Below are 27,191 nucleotides of genomic sequence, written 5' to 3' on the forward strand. Positions count from 1 at the left end.
CTGAAGGTCTATAGGAGAGAAGGATGAAAGTCTCCCTGATCAGCATCATCACTTATTTATTTAAAGCTAATAATTTTCATAATAATTCCTAACGGTAACATTTTCAGACAAATCCCATTTGCCGACTATTCCAGGGGGCATGTAGACTCCTAGAAGTCTGGCCCTGAACTGGAGATTAAGTGCTCGTGTTCAATGGCATATATCTAGCCCCATAAACATCCTGCACAGGACTTCATCTGTCTTTTTTTAAGTAGGCTTCGCCCAGTGCGGAGCCTGATACGGAGCTTGAACTCACGACCCCAAGATCATGACCTTAGCGGAGATCAAGAGTCTGATGCTCAACCTACTGAGTCACCCAGGCTCCCCTTCATCTGTCTTTGCCAGAGGATCAAGAGAGCCAAAACTTTTTGGGTTTGGACATACATCTCTTTATTTCAAACTTATTTTGTCTAGTGAACAGAGATGTACAACAATGATCATAACCTTCCAAATTATGTTAGAAAAGGGAATAAAAGGACAAGTGAGTCAGGTAGTCAATACAAACGGGTGCTTGGGCAGGAGGGTGTTTTGCTGCTTTTAGTACCGTAATTATTGAGGGCCTCTCATCCTAGGCAGACTGAAACAGACAAACCTAACAGATGGCACTTGTTTTGTTTTTTTAAATTTTAAACGTTTTATTTTTATGTTTTTATTTTAGAGTAAGAGACAGGGAGAGAGCGAGCAGGGGAGAGGGGCAGAGGGAGAGAGAAAGAATGCTATGCAGGCTCCATGCTCAGCACAGAGCCTGACTCAGGGCTCAATCCCATGGCGCTGGGATCACAATCTGAGCTGAAATCAAGAGTTGCATGCTCCACTGACCCAGCCACCCAGGAGCCCCTGTTTTTTTGTTTTACCCAACGTGGGGCTCAAATTCACACCCTAGATCAAGAGTCACATGCTCTACTTACCAAATGAGCCAGCCAGGCACCCCTACATGGCACTTTTTGATTAGTTACTCTGTGCCCTGTTCATTAGATACCAAACAACCCCTGAAAATGACCTAGGAGATCTACTAAGTATTTAAGGTGTGTGAACATCATAAGTAATTTCATTATAATAAAGGAAGAAAAAACCATTTTTTTATGATTATAGGAAAATATACATAATCTGAATTTCTTCAAGCCTTATCAGGATATGGGGAGAGTTGAGGGTGACATTGGCAGTTATAACTCTTGTCCCTACCCGCTAATGCAGAACTCCAACATGTAAATTTCTTTCCAAATATTTCTTTTGCCAGGAGTGTTTCAGAGCCGGTCTAATGTTCTGTACAACCAATTCCACCAGGTGGCAGCATTTCATTTGCAGACACAGCCATTTCGATTCATGGCGCTCTCCTCCCAGAGTGTGACAAAGAATTCTTTTCTGCTCCTTACATTATTACTAAAGAGTTCCCAAAGAGACTTTGTTTTGCTTTGTTTTCATTTTTAGAGAGTACAGCTAGTTCAGCCCTTGTCTCTTCATAGGAACTGGGCATTAGTCCCCTGAAAGCTCCATCTGAGTTGCAGCCATGGGGCTGTATTCAGAATTGCCTTGCCCCTCTGATGACAAACGCTTGACTGGTGCATCCTTCTGGTCCCTGGGCTGCTTGAGAGCTTGAGAATAAGACAAGGTGTGTCTTGGATTATTTCCACTTCTGCCAATTCCTAGCCATGAAAATTTGAGATTAACTTCAAAACCTGTTTCCTCATTAGTAAAATGATGGTACCCACTTCATAGGGCCAATGATGAAATGAGATTCCAACATATGGAATGCATTTAATCAATGTCAGTGCTTATTATAAGCACATATAGCTACAAAAACATTAACTGATTATTGCTGCTGGCAGCATCAGAGAAAAATTTTAATTTCTTCTTTGTTTCCCAATTCTCTTTAATAAGCATGCATTGTTTTTATAATCAGGGGGAAAAAGGCAATTTAAATATAATAGATTGTTGATCCCAGTTCCTGATGATTCCTACAGAAACATTCAAATACTTTTACTGCTCAATGAACTCTGGAGGGCTGGGAGTAGGTCTTACCTATTTTAGTACCATTAGCATGAAATACATCATTTGGCACCCAGTAGGTAATCGATACTCATTTCCCGAACCAAAAATCTTAGTGGTAATTGCTTCAGGTTTTAATTTCTCTGTGTAATGAAATAGCTTTTTCTTTTCCATGAATTCCTTTTTCTTACGTAGGTCCAATTTCTAAACCTTTTATCAATTTAATTGAATCCTCCCCAAATTGAGTCCCCTCCAAATTCTCCCCATCAGAATTCCTCTTAGATTGTGAAGTTGGCTTTAGGCAGGTTTTCAGAAAGCATTTCACCTGACCTCCACACGACTCATGCCAATAGGGGATATGGATGGGACTGAGTTGAGGTAGAATCTTTTTAGCAGCGAAATGAAGATGGACCCCGGTAACATAGATTATATAAAGATTGTAAAAGGAAACAGACATTTCCAAAGATGTGTCATATTTTAAGTTGAAACCCATAGTGAAGAGAGTGGTTGGTTGGTTTTTACCCATGGTAAAGGGTACAGGGTTATTGATGATTAAGTCTGGCTGTTGCTATCCCTTGGTTCCTTTGATCTTAAATGAATAAATGAAATGGTCAGGCGGATCTCTAGGGAGGACAGGCTCAAGCAGGATACTGTGCTGGCGTTTCTTCTATAAAAGCAAAAGCAAAAAATATGACATTAATCCTTGGCAGCTGATCTATTTTAGTTCTTTTCTCACATTATCGATACACATAAAACTCTCTCTCCGGGAATTTGACTCTGAAGGGAAGTCCAAAGTTGATTACAGCTGAGCCACCTGAGGCAGGGCCCCTGACAGGCATGGGAACTCCAGAGGGCCCCATCTATACAGAAGCTGATATTTAATTCCTCCTTTGATCTTTCAATCTTTAATAGATTCTTCTTTGATTAAGATGTCCAGACATTTAGACTCCTAACTGGGTCTTAAAAGGTTCTAGGCCAAGCTTGGGTCCAGAGCCAGGAGGTGGCCAGGGGGGCAAGGTGTGGGGCAGGTGGTCCTATTGTTGATGGTGGCACTGGGCACAGAAGGTGGAAGTAGGTGGAAAGAGAATGGAAAGCTGGCTGCTTGCACACATTGTTTGGGCTGGCTTCTGTCCTCTGTAACCTAAGGTTTCAGTTGACGTGATGCCAAAGCAGGGCTGTGTTCCTCTTGGCCCCTGCTCCTGGCAGGAGTGGGGAGAAGCTCTTGCCCTTTCTGTCATGCTGTGGTCTCTGATGTGAGCATCAGGGCCCGAAGAAGAGCTCTGTCTTCTCCAAACTGCTCAAATCTGGTCCTTGTGAGGCTGACTGCAGACACTCTCTACCTTCTCTCTGCCCCCAGGCATTGGGACATAAGCTTCCTCTCTCATCATTCAGGCAACAAATGAATAAATAAATGAAAATCAAATCATGTAAGTCTCCTTGGCAGAGGCCAAAATTTCTTACGTAGGTCCAATTTCTTACGTGGGTTGTCAAACTTGCCCAGATTTGCCTAAGCTGAGAAGTGAAGGTTGATCAGGCTCACGTGTAAACCCCGGGTCATCAGGAAAATTCCGGCCAACAGGGAACATTGTTTTGAAGCCTCCCACATGACACTCCCAAAAAGAGTTGGTCCAGGAAAAACTCCACCTGTTCAAAGATGAATCATCAGAGAGGAAAAGGCAAAGGATCTCTCCATGCATAGGAAAGGGACAGGAAAAGCAAGTGGCAGATGTGGAACCCTTACCAGGAAAATGCTGCCATAGAGCAGACAAAACCTATAACCAGTTGTCAGGCATTTAGAAAACTTAATGAAGGGACTGCCTCTAAGAAGAAAGAGTGCAGGGATAAGATGGTAAGACATCAGGGGGCAAAACATGAGCTCAGGAAAAAAGTGGAAAAAGAAAATAAAGGAAAACAGAAAATAGCCCAAGGGAGAAAACAAACAAACAAACCACAAACCCAACACTGCTGAAAATATTAAGGACACAGAAGGCAGGAATGACAAAAACTCAGCAAAATAAAATAGAAGTAAAAGAGTTTAAAAGAATTAGATAGGCCAAGAAGTCCAGTGACTATAAATTTATTGAGCACCTGTGATGTGCCAGGCACTGTTGTAGGCACGAGGACTTACAGCAGCTCCATAGCCAACATGCACCCTATGGCCCTTGAAACAAAACTGCATTTTTTTTCAGCTTCCCATACCACCTACAGTGGACGATGCAAAGGCCACCGAAGAAAGGGCCCCTTGTCAAGGTCTATCATGGACTTGACATGTTCTCCACCTGCAGGCAAGTGGCATTATCCAGCAGTGGAATCGTCTCCTCCAAACTTAACTTATAAGACATCTACGTTTATCTCTGTCACCTCCTCCTTAGCTGGGTTACTGTTATGGGCTGAATTGTGTACCCCACCCCCCAACTCATAGGTTGAAACCCTAACCCCCAAGTGATTGCATTAGGGGATAGGCCTTTAGGGGTAATTAAGGTTAAATGAGGTCATTTGTGTGGGGCCCTGATCCAACAGAACTGGTATCCTTATAAGAAGAGGAAGAGACTCCAGGCCATGGATAATACCAAAGGCCGTGTAAACACATGGTGAGAGGGTGGTCCCCTCTAAGCCAGGAAGAGGGCTCTTATCAGAGCATGAATTTGCCAGCATCTTGATCGTGGGCTTCTAGCCTCCAGAAGGGTGAGGAAGTGAATGTCTATTGGCATTTATTTGACCCAGGGTTTATACGTTTAAGGCACTCGGCCTGTGGTATTTTGTTATGTTGGCTCTAGGTGACTAACACAGTCAATGAATGTGCCATGCCTAGCGTGGGGTCATCTCTCCTTGGTGCTTCCTGAGTAATGATCAGGACAAAAGGGATGATGAGCTATATAAGCCTATTTTGAAAATTCGGGATTTACCCTGACCATTCCTGGCCATGATGCTCTTTTCTTTCTCCTACAAGCAAAAAAGGGACCCAAACATGGGCCTAAAATGGTTTGTGCCGATTTTGTGCTGGTAGAGAGAGAGCAATAACTCCAGCATCTCGGGAGGACAGGGGAGAGACGAACGCTGGAGGTGCTGAACTGTGAGGGCAAGTGTACAATTATTGCATTCCTTGTCCACTGAAACTCAGTGCAGTCATGGTCTGCCTGGGTTGGGTGACAGCTATTTCTACAACTTTCCCTTCTGTGGGGTTTGTCATCCTTTTCTACATACTATGGAAATAAGAAAACTCACGAGCTCATGGCCATTTCTGAAGTATGCCTCTGTGCCTGGTGCTCCAATAGTACCCCCAAACGTGCCTCCGAACATCCCCTCACACCGTTCAAACACCCGACCGGTTCAACCTTGTTTCTACCACCTGACTGATACAATTTCACCTGCTTCTCCTGGTGCCCAAGTGGTCTTGGGTGAGGCTATGTATGGCAATCGGAGATCTGTTCACGTTCCCTAAGCAAACTGACGTAACGGTGATCCAAATCCAAGTCAACAACAAAGCCCAAGCTCGAGTGACCTGTGCCCCTTTAAACTGTACCTTTGTGTGTGAGGGAGAAAGGACACAGAATGTCTCTCCAGCGAGTTCTGAATCTCAGTGGTGGGAAGGCCTTTCCCAGGTTGGTTTCTTCCGTGGGTATTCTGTTTCAGTGCTAGGGTTAGTGCCAGCTACTAAACCCACTATGCCTGTATACTTTTTAAAACTGGGGTAAAATCTACATAAATAAAATTTATCTTTTAAATCATTTTTAGGTGTATAATTCAGTGGCATTAAGTACACTCACAATGTTGGATAACCACCACCACTATCTACTTCTAGAACTTCTCTATCATCCCAAACTGAAACTCCATACCCATTAAACAGTAAGTCCCCATTCCCTGTCCCCAGCTCCGGGTAACCTCTATTCTATTTTCTGTCTCCATGAACTTGCCCTTCCCAAGTACCTCATGTAAGTGAGGGCTACAGTATTTGTCCCTTTGTATCTTTCTTATTTCACTTAGCATACTGTTTTCAAAGTTCATCCATGTCACGGCATTTCAGAATTTCCTTCCTTTTATGGTGGAATAATATTCTACAGTATGTCTATGCCACATTTTGTTCATCCATTCATCTGTTCCTGTATTTTGGGGGGCTTTCTTTATCCTTGCGTGGTTAAAGCCTCTGTCATCATTAATAATCATTTATATTCAACTCTATCAACACCGTGTAGTTTCCGTCTCCTGGCTGGAGCCCTAACTGCCTTTGAAAGCTGCCTTTCTCTCATTCCATGTGACTTTGATGGGGCCAAGCACTGAACCTCATTTCCCTCAGCATAAGCCATACTGCCATACTATTATACTGATAATACTATCATCATAGTGATGGGTCCTAGGGCAGGCAAGTGACGCAACCAATGCCAATCAGAGTCATTCTCCAGCATCAATAGATGGAATGGGGGAAACACCTTTCCATGGGGTTTGCCACACTGGGGTTCTTGCAGACACATTGCAGACACGTGTAAAAAGCTAATCTTGTGGTAGGAGAAACTGAGACCAACGTGCAAAGAGAAAGAGAGATGGAAAGGAGAGATTTCTAAAATATCCAGAGGTAGCGTAGCCTGAGAAGGTCAGAATTTAAGGAAGTGAGGGAAGAAATAAGAAGAGTGAGAAAGGGCAGCCAGAACTGCAGAAGAAACATCAGGAGAAGGTGGTGTCATGCTTTCGTGATCATTGTGATATCGAGAGGATTGCTTTTCTTTTTATTTTTTCAATGCTTTATTCATTTTCTGAGAGAGAGAGAGGCAGAGAGAGAGAGAGAGAGAGAGAGAGAGAGAGAATCCAAAGCAGGCTCCACGGCCAGGAGCCTGATGTGGGGCTCAAACTCAGGAACCGTGAGATCATGACCTGAGATATAGTCATTTAACTGACTGAGCCACCTAGGCGCCCCAAGAGAGGATTGTTTTTAAGTTAATATTTATTTTTGAGAGAGACAGAGAGAGTAGGGGAGGGGCAGAGAAACAGAGAGAATCCCAAGCAGGCTCTGTGCTGTCAGCATGGAGCCTGATGCGCGCTTGGAACTCACGAACTGTGAGATCATGACCTGAACCCAAATCAAGAGTTGGATGCTTAACCGACTGAGCCACCCAGGTGCCCCAAGAGAGGCTTTTTCTTTTTAAAGTTTATTTATTTATTTGGGGGAGGGGGACAGCGGGGGAGGGATAGAGTGAGGGGGACAGAGGATCCAAGTGGGCTCTGTGCTCACAGCAGTTGTTGGGCTCAAACTCATGAACCGTGAGATCATTATCTGAGCCGAAGTCGGACACCTAACTGACTGAGCCACCCAGGTACCGCCCAAGAGAGGAGATTTTAAAAGAAGGGAGGGGGTAGGAAGATAATGGGCTGGAAAATGGCCCTGGATTGGGCACTGGATTGTGGCTGACCAGAGTGAGAGCGATGGCAGCAGAGTGCTCTGCTTTAGCACCTGTGCGCCTCTCCTGGTCCGTCTCCCGCACCCTTCAAGAGCCCTGGGCTCCGGCCATGCTTGCCGTTCCTCAAAGGTGCCACAGCTGGCAAGCTGCCCCAGCTCATGCTCTTGAACAACTCTGACTTGACTCTGCAAAATTCAAGGCAAGCTCAGCTCTTCAGAGAAGCCCAGCAGGTCAGTTCCTGGATCCCAGGGAGGAGCAGCCACTCCCGTAGTACTTGCTGTGTCCTTTCCTCGCGTTACTTCAGTAGCTGCTGGCTGTGCACATCTGTCTCCCTGCCAGCCTGTGGAGCCCCTTTCAAGCAGGGGCTTCGGTTTATGCATCTTTGCATTCCAACCTCTCAGCCCAGGGCCTGGCCTTGAAAGGAGCTTACTGCACGCTAATAAGGGATCAGTGCCTGCAGGGATGCACTCGCCAATTCTCCTGCTACAGGGCAATGGAATCTGGTTGCCATGGTGCTGAGAGTGATTCCTCCACCTGCTGTTTTCAGGAGGAACAAATCACAGTGAGCTGAATGCATGTTGGCATCTGGCCAGCAGGACGGATGCTGGGCCAACCCTGACATGGCAGAGACACCTTTCCAGCAAAACAGACCTTTTCACCCTTTTCTTCCAGGCAGCTAAGACTGTTGAGTAACATCAGAGTTTCCTTGCTTCTGTCGCTGGGAGATTTAAAGGGCTCCTCTTTTGCCAGTATCCTCTGCTCTCATGCTAGTTTTCTCTCCTCCTCTCCTGCCTCCCAACACTGTACTTTCTATCTCCTTGTCTGAGGCTAAGACAGGCTCCCAAACTAAAGCCTAAAGGCCAAATGCTCAGAGGACCTCAGTCTTTTTCTAAAGGCCTTTAATGGATTGGGTGAGGTGTACCCACATTATGGAGGTTTGCTTTACCGATCTACTGACTGCAATGTTAATCTCATCCAAAAACTCCCTTTACAGCAACATCCAGATGTGTTTGACCAAGTATCTGAATACTGTGGCCTAGCCAAGGTGACACATAAATTTGCCCATCAGAGTGTATGACCCAGTTCTTGTCAATGAGATGTCACAAGTTGTTGCGTGTGGCTTCTGGAAGGGCTCCTAAGGAGAGAGACAGCTGTGCTGGCCCACGTCTTGGTCCCTCTTCCTTATCCTTTCAGCCTAAGAGGTGGCCTAATGCTGGACACTTCATCAACTGAGAAGTCAGCTGCAACATCTTCAAGCCTTGAGCCTGCCCTGGGTTTCTCACCTTTGTGCTTCTTTTTAGATGGCAGAAAAATAGAGTGCTATTGTGCAGTTCTACATCTGTTTTTCACGTCTCTGTGAATTGCAGTTAAATGCAACTCCTAATACACCAACCTCTGCTTCTTGGCCACTCAAAGCCGTTTCATTTCTGAGCCTGGCCTCGAGGTCCCTGCTGACCCTGTGAGCCATCTTGCTGCCCCTTAATACATGTTCTGTCATTTGGGCTAGCCTGAATGGGATCTTATTTATAACCAAGAACCCTCCCCAGTATAAGGCATATGCTAGGTGGGAGGGACTGAGGAAATTAGGGGTGTGAGGCCAAAGGCAAATGACTACTCTTCTTGAAAGTTAGTAAGGCTGGATCACAGAGCGCGTGTGGAGTGAGGGTGGGAGGCAGGCCTTGGTGAGACTGGACTTTATCATGAAAACAGGGGGGTTGGTGGGTAGGCTTTGTGTAGGTCACATGATCACACTTTCAAATCAGGAATCTCACTGTAAGTGTAGCAAGGAGAAAAGATTGCTGGGAGTTAGTATGGAGACAGGGAAACTTGGTGTAGGGATCCAGATAAGAGATGATGGAGCAGTGGAGGAAGAAGAAACAGACTTTAGAAAGACTGAGAGATAAATAAAAGGCAACAACTGTATTTGACAAGTAACGGGGAGAAAGAGGTCAAGTTCAGAAGAAAGAATTCTGGCTTGAGCGCCTGGATGGACACATCCTTTCCTCTGGCAGGCAGTTTATCATCCTCGCACCACACCCCATACCTGTGGAAGTGTTGGTGGACACGGAACCTGTCATCTCTCATCCCCCTCCTGAAATCATAATAGCTACAGCCTTTCAGGTGGTCTTAGGCTGCATCATCAAAGGTACTGAGTTCAGAACCAGGGAGGTGGTGCTCTTGTCCCCTCGACTCTGGTTAGAACATACACCAGCTAGATCATGTCTAATCTTAGTCCCTAAACTACAAGGTGAAGTTTAACAACTAGAACTGCCTAGATAAGAGGGTCATCAGGAAACCACACCAATGAGGAAGTTCTAAGGGATCTGGGACTAGACCATTTTTAAGGGTATAATGCTCCTGTGTGCAAAAGTTTAAAGGCAGAGGGTACAGAGTGCTCCTTGTGGCCCTAGAGTACACAACAAGAACTGATGGACTGAAGCTATAGGGAGGCATATTTTTGTCCAACATAAAGAACCTTCTCTGGATCAGGGTTGCCCTGTGTCGATAGGAAGCCCAGGGAGGGAAGGAACAGCCCATCTGACAGGTACGTGGGAGGAGGATGAGGGGTTCTTCCTCCCAATCCACCCCAAGGAAAGATGGAGTAGGGACCACAGCTCAAGTAGCCACAGGAGTCAGGTGAGGCATTAGTGGGAGCAGTCCAGCTAACGGTGCGCAAACTCGAAATTAAAACCAACAGCAGCAACAAATGATGTGCAGTCCAACAAATCCTGCTGCAGACGTGGGATGGGGTCAGTGCACAGCTTCTGCCATGGAAGGTGGGGAGCGGAGTGTGCTAGTTGGCCGGGGCTGGTCTAACAAAGTACCCCAAACTGGGTGACTTAACAGAAATTTATTGTCTCACAAGTGTTTGCAGGGCCGTGCTCCTTCTGAAACTTCTAGGGGAGATTCTTCCGGCTTCTGGCGGCTCTCGGTGTTACCCAGCTGCTGGCAGCATGATTCCCTTCTCTGCTTCCATCCTCACGTGGCCATCTCCCCTCTGTGTCTGTGTCCAGGTTTCCCTCATTTTATAAGGACACCAGTCATGTTGGATTAAGGGTCCATTCTCCTCCTATACGAACTCAACTGATTCTATCTGCACGGACCCCATTCCAAATAAGGGCACATCGTGAGGTGGCCTGATCTTTTGCAGGGGCACAATTCAAACCACACTCCCAAGTCTGAAGTCCCATTCAGCTGGAGGCTTATCAATCCAGGAGTCACACGTAGCTTGGGTGAGCCTTTTGTCTGTTTTTGCCTGTCTTGTCTTTCTAGCTTAGGGAAGGAAGCGTCTTCCTTCCCATCAAACTGGCAAAGCCAGAGCCCCACGAATGTTCAGTGACTGACCCACCCTCTCTCTGCAGGAGAGGCATAGCGGATGCCTCTCACGGCATAGCTGGATGACTTCTCATGGGGCTGAGAAGGGCTTGGAGAGCTTCTGTGTGCTCACAGTCTTGGGGCAGGGTCTCTAGTGGTCTCAGCTCTGGTGCGGAGGCTACTTTCTGCTCTGACAACCTCGGAAGGCCAGGCCTGCATGTGCCTGACACAGCCCGCTCTCTGCCTAGGTGCTGGTTTGTGGGGAACTGCTCCCCTCTGCTGGACAGAGGGAAACCTGCTCTCCTTCCGTTTCTCAGGATTTGTTCCCCTAAGTCACAAGTTCATAAATCCATAGTAAGAATGGGAAGGGGCCAGAGGTCAGCAGGTCCAGTCTCCTTCACTGTTCAGAGAGGGAGACCGAGGCCAGAAAGGGAAAAGGCCTTGTTGAAGGCCACAGAGAGAGTTAGAGGAGGGGCTGGGATTAGACATGAACCCCCTCCCCCCGACACCCCGGTCTGGGAAGCATCCCTGAGGATCCTAGCGGCATGGGCTGGAAGAAAACCAAGGGGCTCCTGGGAATCCTGCACATACATTAGATTGGAGGACAAATGGTAGAAGAAGGCAAAAGAGAAGGAGGGGGTAGTTCACCTCAAGTAGGGGCATCAGAAAGCTGGAGAGATATGGGCCCAGGGAAGTGTACTAGGACCATCAGTCCATCAGTCCACTTACTCCAGATAATTCCCCATCATCAGCCTGTGTGAGTGATCTGAGCACAGCCTAACTCCATACCCCTAAAAAGTCACGTATCCACACAACTTCTGTCAATCAAATGCTCTTTTACTCTCTCCCTCCTTCTCCTGTGTCCCGATATCCTTACCATCTTTCTCATACCTGGCCCACCTAGAACTTGCTATTGCAAGCTTACCGCGCTCATAAGTACACCAGAAGGTATCACCACTCAAATGCAACAGAAATTTACATTTTGCTCATGTCAGCAGTTCAAAGAGCTTATCAGAAAAAGGTGGAGCAACAGGCTCTGTTCACACAGTCACTCAGGGACCAGGCTCTGCCATAACACATGGACATCAACAGCCAGCCAGCAGAAAGGGAAGGGCACAGAGGATGGCACACGGGAGTTCGAGGCTGGGCTGGGAAGTAGTGTGCAGCAAATTCAATCACGTTCCATCGGCTGGAACTCAAAGGATCCAGAAGGGACGAGACAAAACTAAACCTAAAGCTGGGTTAAATGTTGATCAGATGGGAGGTGCGGCACCATGAGAATATGCCTCAAAGAGCTCCTACACCACGCCCAGGACCCCAGCTGCTGCCCCTGGAAATTCATGACAGTGCCGGTGCTGAGGCATGCCTCCTGCAGGCTGCTCCCTGCCACTGAATGAGTGTAGTCCACACACTATGGCAGATGGTTCCTCTGAGTACCGGGGACTCTTGTGTTGTCAGCTTTGGTTCCAGAACTCCCCAATGGCTTTGCTGAACCTTCCTGAGACTATGTGGCAGGCTAGGAGGCTTCACCCAGCTGTTGCTTGCTTTCCTTCACTCAGTGGTCAGACTTGCATCATGGGCTGGTGGTTCTCCTGGCCTCCCTGCTTCTTCTCAACTTCCTTTCACATAGGTGTTTCTCCTAATAATAAACTTGCACACATAGTCCTGACTGGTGTCTCCATCTTGGAGGACCGAGCCTAACACAGGAGCCAACTCCCTGGTATTAACTACTCCAATTCCATTGGGGTCATTTAGTGCAGGTGGTGAAGACAGACAAGACTTGTTGAACAAATGATGCTCTGGGTACACCTAGAACTTGCTAGCTGCATAAAGAGGTACCAGGGTGTTAAGATCACAACACGCTTTTTTATGGGGCCACGATTTGACCCATAATATTCTCCAGGCTCAGCTGGGTGTCCCCTTTCCACATTTCCCCAGCGGTATTGCTCTTCAGTTCTTCACAAGAGTTTTATAACCCTCCCCAACATCACAGCCATGCAATGTTTCCCCTCGCATTCAACAAATGGCTGTCCCCCCTTCACAGAAAACCAAACCCTGACAGAAGGGAAGTCCCTTAACTGCATGCAGCATCTGCCTCTGCTTTATCCACCTTCTTCTCCTGCCCTCCATCATCATATTCTTCCTTGAGGCTAATCTATATCCTGTTTAAGCATCCCTTTGCTCTGATGCAGGGATCCTGTCTCTCCCCAGTTTTCTCCATTCCAGGAAGTGACACCACGATCTACTGATTTGCTCAGGCTAACAATATCCACAAGTCCATCTTTATGCTTTTCTCTTCCTGACTCTCCTTCTTCCTTTTACAGGACCAATCCATCGGCATGTCTGATTTGCTTTACTTTCAAAGTATTTTCCTAAACCAACCCATCTCAGCATCTCTACTGTTACTCCTCTGATCCAGGAAATCTAACTGGCAGTTACAAAAACCTCTTAACTGGTTTCCCCATATCCATTCTTGTTTCATTCCAGCCCATTCTCCAAACACAGCCAGAATGATCATCTTAAAACAGACGTCAGACCATTTACTCCCCTGCTTAAAATGCTTCAGCAACTCCCCATTGCAGATGAAAATAAACAACATTTTTTTTTTTTTTATCATGGCCTACAAGATCTATATGACCTGGACTTTGCTGACCTCTGTGATCTTATTTCATATCCCTCTCCTTTTCATTTACAACATTCTAGACACGTGGATTTTCTACTATTCTTTACAAAGGCCAAGTAGGTTGCTACCTCAGGGCCTTTGCATATGCTATTACTCAGATCTTCTCTTGGCTGATTCCTTGTCATCTCTATATCCTAGATAAAATGTTGCCTCCTTGGAGAGGCCTGACCACCTGTCTAAAGATGACCCTCATCCCATAAGCACATTCTATAAAAATTTCCTGCTTTGTTAATTTTAGAGTTTTTATCATTATCTGAAGCTATTTATTAACCAGCTTATTTTTATGTTGCACACATGGTCCCAAATAATATAAGCTCCTAGGGCACATGGGTGGCTCAGTTGGTTAAGCATCTGACTTGATTTTGGCTCAGGTCATGATCTCACTGTTCATGAGTTAGAGCCCTGAGTCAGGCTCTGCACTGACAGTGCGGAGCTGCTTGGGATTTTCTCTCTCCCTTTCTCTCTGGCCCTTCCCCACCAGTCCCTAGAATAATGCTTGACACATGGTATGTGCTTGGTGAATGTTTATTGGATGGCTGTGTGACAGGTGCCAGGGCCCTTAGGCAGCACAGAAGTTCCAGAGAGGACACTATCTCACCACTGTGACATTCCCAAATCCTAAAAGGGGTCTTGAAGGCCAAAGGTTTGGTCACCTGTGTGCCAAGCTGGAACACAGGAATCCTTTCAAAGGCTAAGAGTCCTAGCACTTGGATCCAGCCTCCCTAGGGTGCTGCATTAACCATTTCTCAATGAGACCCTGGCACCGTGACCAGATGGTGTTTGGGGACAGTTGCTGGTCTCCATTTCTTTCTTTCTTTCTTTCTTTCTTTCTTTCTTTCTTTCTTTCTTTCTTTCTTTCTTCCTCTCTTTCTTTCTTTTTAATTTTTTTAAACATTTATTCATTTTTGAGAGACCGAGAAACAGAGCACAAGCTGGGGAGGGGCAGAGAGAGACAGAGACACAGAATCAGAGACAGGCTCCAGGCTCTGAGCTGTCAGCACAGAGTCCAACGTGGGGCTCGAACTCACGCACTGTGAGATCATGACCTGAGCCAAAGTCAGATGCTCAACCGACTGAGCCACCCAGGTACCCCCTGGTCTCCATTTCTTCTGGATCCACAGACCTCTATTCCTCACCTTAGAGAATATCTTGCTACTCTAGCCACTTGTGCTTCTCACTTTACAAGCCCCTGAGTAGGGATCTCCCCCTGACTCTTAATTTAACAGTTTTAGACGATAAAATCTTTTGTTACCTATGCCGTGGGAATCAAGGAGGGAAGGGAAGAGAAGCAGTTCTCTTTCTTCTTGATGCTTCTACACCAGTAAAATCAAAACAGAAATTAATCTTACATTAAATTACCCTGCCTCAGCCACTGACATTATCATTAAGGTTTCAAGGGACCTTACCTTGTTGTTTTTGGAGGACGGAGTCTGAAACAAATATTTGCTAAGGGAGGCTGGAAATTGAGGCAAAATGTTGTTAATGGTTCAGGGGCCAGAAAGGAAAGTCAGTGAGAGAAAATTAGGGAAGCCAGATCATCTGGACCACAGGCCGGGTTCACGCACCCTGTATTAACAAGCTTCTTCAGGGCACCTCTCTGCTTTAGCCTCTGCTGTAGCTGCCTGCACCCAAGGGGAAAAGAAGCTCAAAATCAAGCCTTGGAATTTTCTGCTTCTTAAGTAAAGGGCTAAATAAAGGTTTATTGAATATGACAGGTACCCGGCGTTTCTGTAGTAAGGAGATCCAGGGAGGACATTTTTCTCACTGCAGTGACAATCACAAAGGTCTCTTGAGGGCCAATAGTTTGGTCACTCGCATCTCAAGAAAAGGGATTGTACAGCCAGTTCAGGGAAGAATCCATCACTGTGTACCAAATTACCCTCAAACCTAGGAGCTTAAAAGGCCACAAAAATTTATTATCTCATTGCTTCTGTAGTTCAGAAATCTGGGAGCAGCCCAGGAGGTGGATCTGGATTGGGACCTTCCATCAAGTTAGATGCAAGAAGTTTTGACTAGGCCTGTAGTCATCTGAAGGGTGGACTGAGGCTGGAAGGCATGACTCCTAGATGATGCACTCACGGGGCTTATGGCAGGAGGTCTCAGCTTCTCATTGGCTGTTGGCACTGATCATAAAAAAGCTTGAGTGGCTATGTTAATATGAGACTAAGAAGATTTAAGATGAAGATGAATATTGCATAATAACAAAAGTGTCATTCAGCAAAAAGATGTAACAATTATAAATGTGTCTATGCCTAATAAAGTCAAAATGCATGAAGCAAACATGACAGAATGAAGGGAGAAATAGACAAATTCACAATCACAGAGATTTAAAAAAAATTTTTTTTAATGTTTATTAATTCTTTGAGAGAGACAGAGAGACAGAGTGCGAGCAAGGGAGGGGCAGAGAGAGAGAGAGGGAGACGGAATCTGAAGCAGGCTCCAGGCTCGGAGCTGTCAGCACAGAGCCTGGTGAGTGGCTTCAACCCACAAACCATGAGATCATGACCTGAGCCGAAGTCAGATACTCAACTGACTGAGCCACCCAGGCACCCCACACAGAGACTTTTTCAAAAATTTATTTATTTATTTTGAGAGAGAGAGAGAGAATGTGAGTGAATGGGGGAGAAGCAAAGCGAGAAGGAGAGAGAACATTCCAAACAGGCTCCACGCTCAGTGCAGAGCCCAGTGTGGTGCTTGATTCCATGACCACGAGATCACAACCTGAACCGATATCAAGAGTCAGACGCTTAACCAACTGAGCCACCCAGGCACCCCAGTTAGAGATTTTAATATCCTCTCTCAGTTATTGATAGAACAACAACAACAACAACAAAAAGTAGTAATGACACAGAAGATCTGAACACTATCAACCACCCTAACTGACCTTTATAAAACACTACTCACAACAACTGCAAAATGCACCTTTTTTTTTTTTTAAGTGTACATGGAGCTTAATGTACTGAAGTACATAAAGTACTGAAGTTGATAAATTTCAAATGTTTTTCTCACACCATGTGGGAATTAAAGTAGAAAACAACAATAAAAATAATAGTATATGTTTAAAAGCCTCAAATATTTGGAAGTTAAACAACACTCTTCTTGATAACTAATGGGTCAAAGAAGACATCATAAGGGAAATTAGAAAGCATTTTAAACTAAATGAAAATGAAAACGCAATGTATCAAAAACTTTGGGATTCAACTAAAGCAGTACTTAGAGGCAAATCTGTAATTTTAAATGTTTATTTAAGAAAAGAAAAAAGGCTTACAATAAATTAAGCTGCTACCTTGAGGAGCTAGAAAAAGAAGAGCAATTTAAACACAAATTAAGTAAAAGAAAACAATTATAAAGTAGAAATCAATGGAATAGGACATGTACAAAACAATAAAGAATGTTAACAAACCCAAAGGTTAGATGTTTGAAAAATTGGTAAATTGGTAAACATTTAGCAAGACTGATTGAGAAAAAAAATAGAAGAAGAAAAAAAAAACCTAATTACTTATATCAGGAATGAAATAGGGGATGGGGTTTTACTCTAAACCTTACATGAATTTAAAGGATAATATTGGAATGTTATGAGCAACTTTATGCCAATAAACCTGACAACTTGTATGAAACAGACAGATTTCCTGAAAAACAAAATTTACCAAAAAAAGACAAAAGAGGAAATAGAAGATACGGATAACTTTCATTTCTGTCAAAGGACCTATTCACAAATTCACTGGTAAACTCTACCAAACAGTTATGGGAGAAATAATACCAATCCTACAAAGATGGGTATTTTAGGAAAGAGGAGAAACTCTTCCCAACTCATTTTATAAAGCCAGCATAACCTTGATAGAAAGACTTCACAAAAATATTGCAAGAAAAGAAAATTATAGGCTAAAATTGCTCATGAACATAGAGGTAAACATCCTTATCAACATATCAAATCCAAAAAATGTAAGAAGGATAAAACCAAGTGGGGTTCCTCCCAGCAATGCAAAGTTGATAGAACATTTGAAAAATTCAACAATGTAGTTTAGTTATATTAAGAGAATCAAGGAGAAACATCCTCTCAGTAGAAGCATAAAGAGCATTTTACAGAATTCAGCACCTATCCATGACAAAATCTTAAGCAAAGTAGGAATAGGCATGAACTTCATTAAAATGATAAAGGCATCTACTAAAAATTCTACATCTAACATGATACTCAAAGAAACAATGAACATATTTTGCCTCTAAGATCAGAGGCACATTTTTCCCTTTAAGCACTTTGAATATATCATGCCACTCTCTTCTGGCCTGCAGAATTTCTGCTAAAAAATCCGCTGATAGCCTTATGGGGTTTTCCTTATAAATAACTGCCTTTTCTCTTGCTACTTAAAAATTTTGTTCTTTATCACTAGTTTTTGCCATTTTTACTATGTGTCTTGGTGTGGACCTCCTTGGGTTGAATTTTGGGAGGATCTCTCTGTCTCCTGGATCTGGATATCTGTTTCCTTCCCCAGATACAAGGAAGGATGGTCCCCTAACAAGGCAATATGTTCATCCTCACCACTTCTTTTCAATACTGTACAAGATGACCTAGATATACAACCAGGCAAGTACAAAAAAAAAAAAAAAAAAGCATTAAGATCAGAAAGAAGTAAAACTGATTCTATATATAAATGACATGATTATTAATGTAGAAAATCCCAAGAAACCTATAAAAAACCCTAAAAAACAAAAAACCCCATTACTGAAATTAGTAAATGAAAGATCACTATATAAAATCCATTACGTTTTTATACATTAGCGACAAACCATTGGAAAACAAAATCATGCTCAGCGTCACCTAGTAAAACACTTAAAAATAAATTTAACAAAAGACACCCAAAGCCTGTATTGCTAAGCTGTCAATTCTCCCGAAATTGACCTATGGATATACAATCCCAGCAAGTATTTATTTTTTTTAATTGACAAGTCAATTCTAAAATTTATATGGAAATGGAAAGGATGTGGAATAGTCAAAAACAATTTTGAAAAGGAAGGAAAGGTGGAAAATGTACACTATTTGACTTCAAGACTTACTAGAAAGCAACAGTAATCAAGAAAGTGTGATATTGGCATAAAGGTTGATAGACAGATGGAACACTAGAACAGAATAGGAATCACAGAAATAGACTCACACTTATATAGTCAATTTATTTTTGACAAAGACACCATATCTGATCAGTGGTGTAATAAATTTTGTGAGCTTTTTTTCTTTTAACAATTGGTGCTTGGAAAGATGGTGGAGTAGGAGGACCCTAAGCTTGCCTTGTCCCAGGGATCTAACTAGGTAACACTCACAGCACCGTAAATAACCCAGAAAATAATGCGAAAACTGGCAGAACAAATTCCACCACTAAAGACTGAGAAGAGGCCACATCGAAGAAGGTAGGAAGGCTGGAGATGCAGTCTGGGAACAAAATAGACCATGGCCATCTGTGGTGGGGAGGGAACCGGTGGCATGGAAAAGGGCAGAAAACAGACCGTCACACCAGAAAGCCCACAAATGGGGAGGATGAATCCCCATCATACTTCCCTTTGAAAGCCAAAGGGGCCAATTTCATGAGTTCTTATGAGGAGCAGGATTTAAAGCCTGGAATATTAAAAATCTGTGGGCTCAGTTCTGGGAGAGTCTGGGTTAGGAAGTGGAGTCCTTGTCCTTAGATAACATGACAAACAGCCTATGCAGATATGGCATAGAACCGAGAGGTTTGAAAAATGCCAGGGGCAGAAGAGAGGGAGAGTGACTTGCTTATCTCAGAGTGACAGGGAGAGACTGGGATCATGGGGAGACCCCTCTAGGAACAAAGGAGCTGGCAGGCACCATTTCCCTCCCCCAGCCCCAGCATAAACAATGGCTACCTGTAGGAAGCAGCACTTCAGTAAAACTCATTACCTAACTTGCTTGCACCAAGCCCTGATCCCTACTTTGCAGATCCACCCTTTCCAGTCATGCTCAACTTAGTGCTGGTGCTGGGGGACCCTGCCCCCGCCCCCGCAAGAAGACATGTGCAAATCCTGCCAGCACCACATCTCTTGGACTTGTGCATTTTACAGGACCTCAGTTCCAGCACCATTGGGGCAGGTCTCATTTCACAAGCTGACCACTGCACACCTTGTTAAAATGTACCCCACCCCTGCTGGGGATCAAACACAGCCCACAATAGGTAAAGAGAGCCTCTACAAACAACCGGACTGAAGGAAAAAGAAGACTCAACAGCAGAGGACGTGCAACACTCATAGGAGACACTCTCTGAAGCACCAGGCCCTGGGGAAAAGGGAACACTGCACTTCAGGGTGCTATAGGACTTCTTCTTCATAAGGCTGTATTGTTAAGAGCAAGAGAAGTAGCTGAATTTCCTAACACACAGAAACAGACACAGAAGGTCAGATAAAATGAGGAGACAGAGAAATATCTCCCACATGAAAGAACAGGACCAAACCACAGCAAGAGACCAAAGCTAAATGGATATAAGTAATATGACTGATAGAGATTTTAAATTTTTTTTAACGTTTATTTATTTTTGAGACAGAGAGAGACAGAGCATGAATGGGGGAGGGTCAGAGAGAGAGGGAGACACAGAATCTGAAACAGGCCCCGGGCTCTGAGCTGTCAGTGCAGAGCCCGACACGGGGCTCGAACTCACAGACTGTGAGATCGTGACCCGAGCTGAAGCCGGACGCTCAACCGACTGAGCCACCCAGGCGCCCCTGACTGATAGAGATTTTAAAGCAATGATCATAATAAAGATAATCACTGGACTTGAGAAAAAAGTGGGAGACATCAGCTGGACTTGAGAAAAAAGTGAGAGACATCAGCGAGACCCTTAACACAGAGATAAAACAAGAACCAACCAGAGATCAAGAACACAATAAGTGAAATTAAAAAGACACTTGATGGAATAAATAGCAGGCTAGATGAAACAGGAACGAATTAATGAACTGGAAGACAGAGTAATGGAAAGTAACCAAGCTAAGCAAAGGAAAGAAAATCGTGCAAATTGGGAATAGTCTTAGGGAACTTGGTGATTCCATCAAGACTAGTAACATTCACATTACAGGGATCTCAGAAGAAGACAAGAGAGAAAAGGGGCAGAAAATGTATTTGAAGAAATAATATCTGAAAACTTTCCTAATCTGGGGAAGGAAATAGATATCCAGATCCAGGAGACACAGAGATCCTCCCAAAATTCAACCCAAGGAGGTCCACACCAAGACATATAGTAAAAATGGCAAAAAGTAGTAATAAAGAAAAAAAATTAAAAGCAGCAAGAGAAAAGTCAATTACTTATAAGGAAAACCCCATAAGGCTATCAGTGGATTTTTTAGCAGAAACTCTGTAGGTCAGAAGGGAGTGGCATGATATATTCAAAGTGCTTAAAGGGAAAGATGTGCAGTCAAAAATACTCTATCCAGCAAGGCTATCATCCAGAATAGAAGGAGAGATAAAGAGTTTCTCAGACAAACAAAAACTAAAAGAGTTCATGACCATTAAACCAGTCCTACAAGAAATATTAAAGGGGATTCTTTGAGTGGAAAGGAAAGAGCATACGTGAGAGTATGAAAAGTAAGAAACACAAAAGCAGTAAAAATAAATATTTTTGTAAGAATCAGTCAAGGGAATCATAAAATAAAAGGATGTAAAATATGACACCTTATACCTAAAACATAGGGAGCAGAGGAGTAAAGAATGGGTTTAAACTTAAGCAACCATCCACTTAATATTGATTGCTATAAGCAGATGTTATATACAAACCTAATGGTAACCACAAATCAACAACAGTAACAGATATGCAAAGACTAAGGAGAAAGAAATCCAAATATATCACTAAAGAAAGCCAACAAACCATGAAGTAGAGCAAGAGAAGAAAGGATCAGAGAAAATCTATGGCAACAACAACAAAACAAATTATAATATGGCGATAAATGCATATCTGTTGACAATTACTTTGGATGTAAATGGACTACACATTCCAATCAAAAGACATCCAGTGACAGAGTAGATAAAAAATCAAGACCCATCCATGTGTTACCTATAAGAGACTCATTTCAGACAAGACACCTGCAGATTGAAAGTGAGGGGATGGACAAACATCATAAAAATGGATGTCAAAAGAAAGCCAGGATAGTAATATTTATATCAGACAAAGTAGACTTTACCTTTTTTTTTTTAAGTTTATTTATTTATTTTGAGAGAGAGAGGGAAAGAGAGAGGGAGGGGTAGAGAGAGAGAGATGGGGAGAGAGAGAATCCCAAGCAGACTCCATGCTGTTAGCACAAAGCCTGACATGGGCCTCGAACCCACAAATTGTGAGATCATGACCTGAGCTGAAGTCAAAAGTCAGGTGCTTAGCTGACTGAGCCACCCAGGTGCCCAGACAAAATAGACTTTAAAACAAAGACTATAACAAAGACTGTAACAAGAGACAAAGAAGGACACTATATAGTAATAAAGGGGACTATACAAGAGGACATAACAACAGTAAATATTTATGCACCCAAGATGGAAGCACCTAAATACATAAAACATTTAAAAACAAACATAAGGAAATAATCGACAGTAATACAACAGTAGGGAACATTAACACCCCACTTACCTCAAGGGACAGGTCATCCAAACAGAAAATCAAGGAAACAGTGGCTTTGAATGACACACTGGACTAGATGGATTTAACAGACATGTTCAGAACATTCTATACTAAAACAGTAGAATACACATTCTTTTTAAATGCACATGGAACATTCTCCAGAATAGATCACATATGAGGCCACAAAAAAAGTTCTCAACAAATTTAAAAAAATTGAAGTCTACCACACATCTTTTCTGATCACAGTGCTATCAAACTAGAAATCAACAACAAGAAAAAATCTGGAAAGAGCAGAAATACATGGAGGTTAAATAACATGCTACTAAACAATGAATGGGTCAACCGGGAAATCAAGGAAGATATCAAAATTACATGGAAACAGATGAAATGAAAACACAGTGGTCCAAAATCTTTGGGATAAAGCAAAAGTTCTAACAGGGAAGTTTATAGCAATACAGATCTGCCTCGAGAAGCAAGAAAAATCTCAAATAAACAACCTAATTTTACACCCAAAAGGAGCTAGAAAAAGAAGAACGAAACTCAAACCCAGCAAAAAGAAGGAAATAATAAAGATCAGAACAAAAATAAGTGACAAAGAAACTTAAAAAATAATAGAACAGATCAATGAGACAAGGGGCTGGTTCTTTGAAAAGATCGACAAAATTGATAAATCTCTGCCAAGACTCATAAGAAAAAAAAAAAAAAAGAGCGGACCCAAATAAACAAAATCACTAATGAAAGAGAAATAACAACTGATACCACAAAAATACAGTTACAGACAGTTGTAACAGAGTATTATAAAAACCTACATGCCAAAAAATTGGATAACCTAGAAGAAATGGATAAATTCCTAGATACAAATAACCAACCAAAACGAAAGCAGGAATTATTTTTTTTAATTTTTTTTTAACGTTTATTTATTTTTGAGACAGAGAGAGACACAGCATGAACGGGGGAGGGGCAGAGAGAGAGGGAGACACAGAATCAGAAGCAGGCTTCAGGCTCTGAGCCATCAGCCCAGAGCCCGACGCGGGGCTCGAACTCGCGGACCGCGAGATCGTGACCTGAGCTGAAGTCGGACGCTTAACCGACTGAGCCACCCAAGCGCCCCCGAAAGCAGGAATTAATAGAAAATTTGAATAGACCAATTACCAGCAATGAAACTGAATCAGTAATAAAAAAAACTCCCAATAAACAAAAGTCCAAGACCAGACGGTTTCACAGGTGATTTCTACCAAACATTTAAAGAAGAGTTAATACCTATTCTTCTCAAACTATTCCAAGCAATACAAATTAATTCTATGAGGCCAGTATCACCCTTATGCCCAAACTTGATAAAGACACCACAAAAAAGAGAACTACCGGCCAATATCTCTCATGAATATGGATGCAAAAATCCTCAACAAAATATTAGCAAACTAAATCTAACAATACATTAAAAAATCATACATCATAATCAAGTGGGATTTATTCCTGGGATGCAAGCGTGGTTTAATATTTGCAAAACAACGTGACACGTTACATCAATAAAGAAAGAATAAAAACTATATAATCATTTCAAAGGATGCAGAGAGAGCATTTGACAAAGTACAACATCCATTTGTGATAAAAATCCTTTGCAAATTAGGTCTGGAGGGAACATATCTCAACATAATAAATTCTTACATGAAAAACCCACAGCGAACATCATATTTAATAGTGAAAAACTAAGAGCTTTTCCCTTAAGGTCAGGTCAGGAACAAGACAACGATGTCCACTCCTACCACTTTGATTTAACATGGCATTGGAAGTCCTAGCCACAGCAATAAGACAACATAAATAAAAGGCATCCAATAAGGAAGAAGTAAAATTCTCAGTTGCAGATGAGATGATACTGTATATAGGAAACCTAAAGACTCTACCGAAAAACTACTAAAACTGATAAATTAATTCAGTAAAGTTGCAGAATATAAAATCAATGTACAGATATCTGTTGCGTTCCTATACACTAATAATGAAACAGCAGAAAGTGAAATCAAGACAACAATCTCATTTACAACTTCACCAAAACCAACAAAATATCTAGGAGTATACTTAACCAAAGAGGTGAAAGAACTGTACATTGAAAACTATAAAACACTGATTGATAAAAGAAATTCAAGACAATGCAAAGTGGAAAGACAGTCCATGCTAATGGGTTGGAAGAACAAATACTGTGAAAATGTCCACAATGCCCAGAGCAATATACACATTTAATGCAATGCCTTTCAAAATACCAACAGCGTTTTTCACATAACTAGAATAAACAATCCTAAAATTTGTATGGAACCAAAAAACAAACAAACAAACAAACAAACAAAAAAAAACAAAAAAAAACCCCAAAACCCAAAACCCAAAACAACAACAAAAAGAAACCAAACCCAAATAGCCAAAACAATCTTGAAAAAGAAAAGCAAAGCTGGAGGCATCATAATTTTGGACTTCAAGTTATATTACAAAGTGGTGGTAATCAACACAGTATGGTACTGGCATAAAAATAAACATATAAATCAATGGAGTAGAATAGAAAACCCAGATATAAACCCACAATTGTATTGGTCAATTAATCTTTGACAAAGTAGAAATGAATATACAGTGGGAAAAAGATAGTCTTTTCAACAAATGGTATTAGGAAAACTGGACAGCTACATGCAAAAGAATGAAACTGGACCACTTTCTTCCACAATACACAAAAATAAACTCAAAATAGATTTCAATGTGAGACCTGAAACCATAAAAATCCTAGAAGAGAGCACAGGCAGTAATCTCTTATTGCTCATTGGCATATTGCTCATTGGCATCGGCCGTAGCAGCCTCTTTGTAGATGTATCTCCTCAGGCAAGGGAAATAAATGCACGAAATAAACTATTGGGACTACATCAAAATAAAAAGTTTCTGCACAGTGAAGGAAACAATCAGCAAAACTAAAAGGCAACCTACTGAATGGGAAAAGATATTTGCAAATGACATATCCAACAAAAGGTTAGTATCCAAAATATATAAAGAATTGATACAACTTAGTACCTAAAGCCCAAATAATCCAATTTTAAAAATGAGCAGAAGACAGACATTTCTCCAAAGAACACATACAGATGGCCAACAGACACATGAAAAGATGCTCAACAGCATCACTCATCATCAGGGAAATGCAAATCAAAACCATAATGAGATATCACCTCGTACCAGCCAGGATGGCTAAAATAAAAAACACAAGAAACTACAGATGTTGGCAAAAAAAAAAAGAAACCGTCTTGCACTGTTGGTGGGGATGCAAATTGGTGCAACCACTGTGGAATAGGGTATAGAAATTCCTCAAAAAGTTAAAAACAGAACTACCCTATGATTCAGTAATCATGCTATTGGGTATTTACCCAAAAAACACAAAAACACTAATTCAAAGGGGTACGTGCACCCCTGTGTTTATTGCATTATTTACAAAAGCTAAATCATGGAAGCAGCCCAAGTGTCCATCAATAGATGAATGGATAAGGAAGAGGTGATATATATATATACACACACACACACAATGGAACGTTATTTAGCCACAAAAAAGAATCTTGCCATTTGCAGCAACATGGATGGAACTAGAGAATACAATGCTAAGTAAAATAAGTCAATCAGAGAAAGACAAATACCATTTAATCTCACCTGTATTTGGAATTTAAGAAACAATACAAATGAGCAAAGAAAAAAAAGAGACAAACCGAGCTTCATTAAGTTATGTGGTAAAACTGCCTCTCCTTCTAACTCACATTCTGGCCCTCCACTCAGTAGTTGTGTGACCAGAGACAAGTTGTTTATATCTTAGTGTCCTGAACCCTGAACCCATAAAATGGGAATTATTATGGAGTCCATCTCACTGGGCTATGAATAAAATGCAGGAGATACTTAAAATGCTAACTGGTATGTAGTAAGCCTTCAATGAATATAATCTACTATTATTGTCTCGTAGATAACAGTTTTTTAAGGGAAACCCTTAGGAAATTCTACTAAGGGCCATGTGGACCTATTGAAGATGCACAGCTTTGCCTTTTAGGGATAATTACTGAGGCAGCAGTGGGGAGGATGAACCAGAGTGGGGAAAAAGGGATTTGGAGACTAAAGCTGAGATTGTCCTCACATGAAAATCAATGAGACATTATTCATCTAAAGAATTAAAGATAGGGCGCCTGGGTGGCTCAGTCGGTTAAGCGTCCAACTTCGGCTCAGGTCACGATCTCGCGGTCCGTGGGTTTGAGCCCCGCGTCGGGCTCTGGGCTGATGGCTCAGAGCCTGGAGCCTGCTTCTGATTCTGTGTCTCCCTCTCTCTCTGCCCCTCCCCCATTCATGCTCTGTCTCTCTCTGTCTCAAAAATAAATAAATGTTAAAAAAAAATTTAAAAAAAAGAATTAAAGATATACATATATATATAATTGTTTCCAAAGTATACAGAATTTGAATTTTTCATAAAAATTCAAATAAAAATATATGTAAAAATTAGAATTGTTTTTCATTACAAATATTAAGCTAAATCCAAAATTACCTATTAAAGTGAAGCCAACTACAACTGTAATTAATGAGTATCAAATCTTGAAATAAAAGTTTTTAAAACACAAATTGCTTAATATTGCAGAAGCTTCTTCTGCACTTGACCTGCTTATGCTAAATTGTCAGTACTTTTCCAGAACCACGTATTGGAACGGGAAGAAGAGAATATGGATTTCCATAGTAGTGGGAAAGGCAACTTCATTTTGGTGAGTCTGTCTACTCTCCTAAACTCCTGGGGTGGAACTGCGGGTCACAGGGAAGGTGTGTGTGGCTGGCTTTAGCAGGAAACCCCAGACAGTTCTTTAACGTGGCTGAACCAGTTGACACTCCTCTCAGCAGTGTGGGACAGTCCCAGAGCCTTATTTGGCATTTTCCATAATTTTCATTTGGACATTCTGGTGGGTGTGCACAATGCTTTTTCTATAACCAACACTTTATCTTTAACGCTTTATTAATATCCATTCTCTCTGGAAAGGGAATCCACCTTTGCCAGCCCACCCACCTTTGGGGCAGAGGGGAGGGAGGGAGTCATCTCTGGAAGGTCCTCAGTGGGGGCCCAAGCACAAGAGGGCAGGTGGGCTGCGGCAAGGCCATGCAGAGGGATTCTCAGCTCCACTCCCCTGCATTACCTTG

General features: G+C 42.5%; 1 long non-coding RNA gene across 1 annotated transcript in view; it reads right to left on the minus strand.

The window, feature by feature from the left end:
- The window catches only part of LOC132679352 (uncharacterized), a 39,943-nt gene that overhangs the window by 12,190 nt on the left and 562 nt on the right, over window positions 1–27,191 (minus strand). The gene's annotated exons all lie outside the window — the stretch shown is intronic.

Source organism: Panthera onca, chromosome A2 (genome assembly GCF_046562875.1).
Source record: "Panthera onca isolate mPanOnc1 chromosome A2, mPanOnc1 haplotype 2, whole genome shotgun sequence".
Taxonomy (NCBI): domain Eukaryota; kingdom Metazoa; phylum Chordata; class Mammalia; order Carnivora; family Felidae; genus Panthera; species Panthera onca.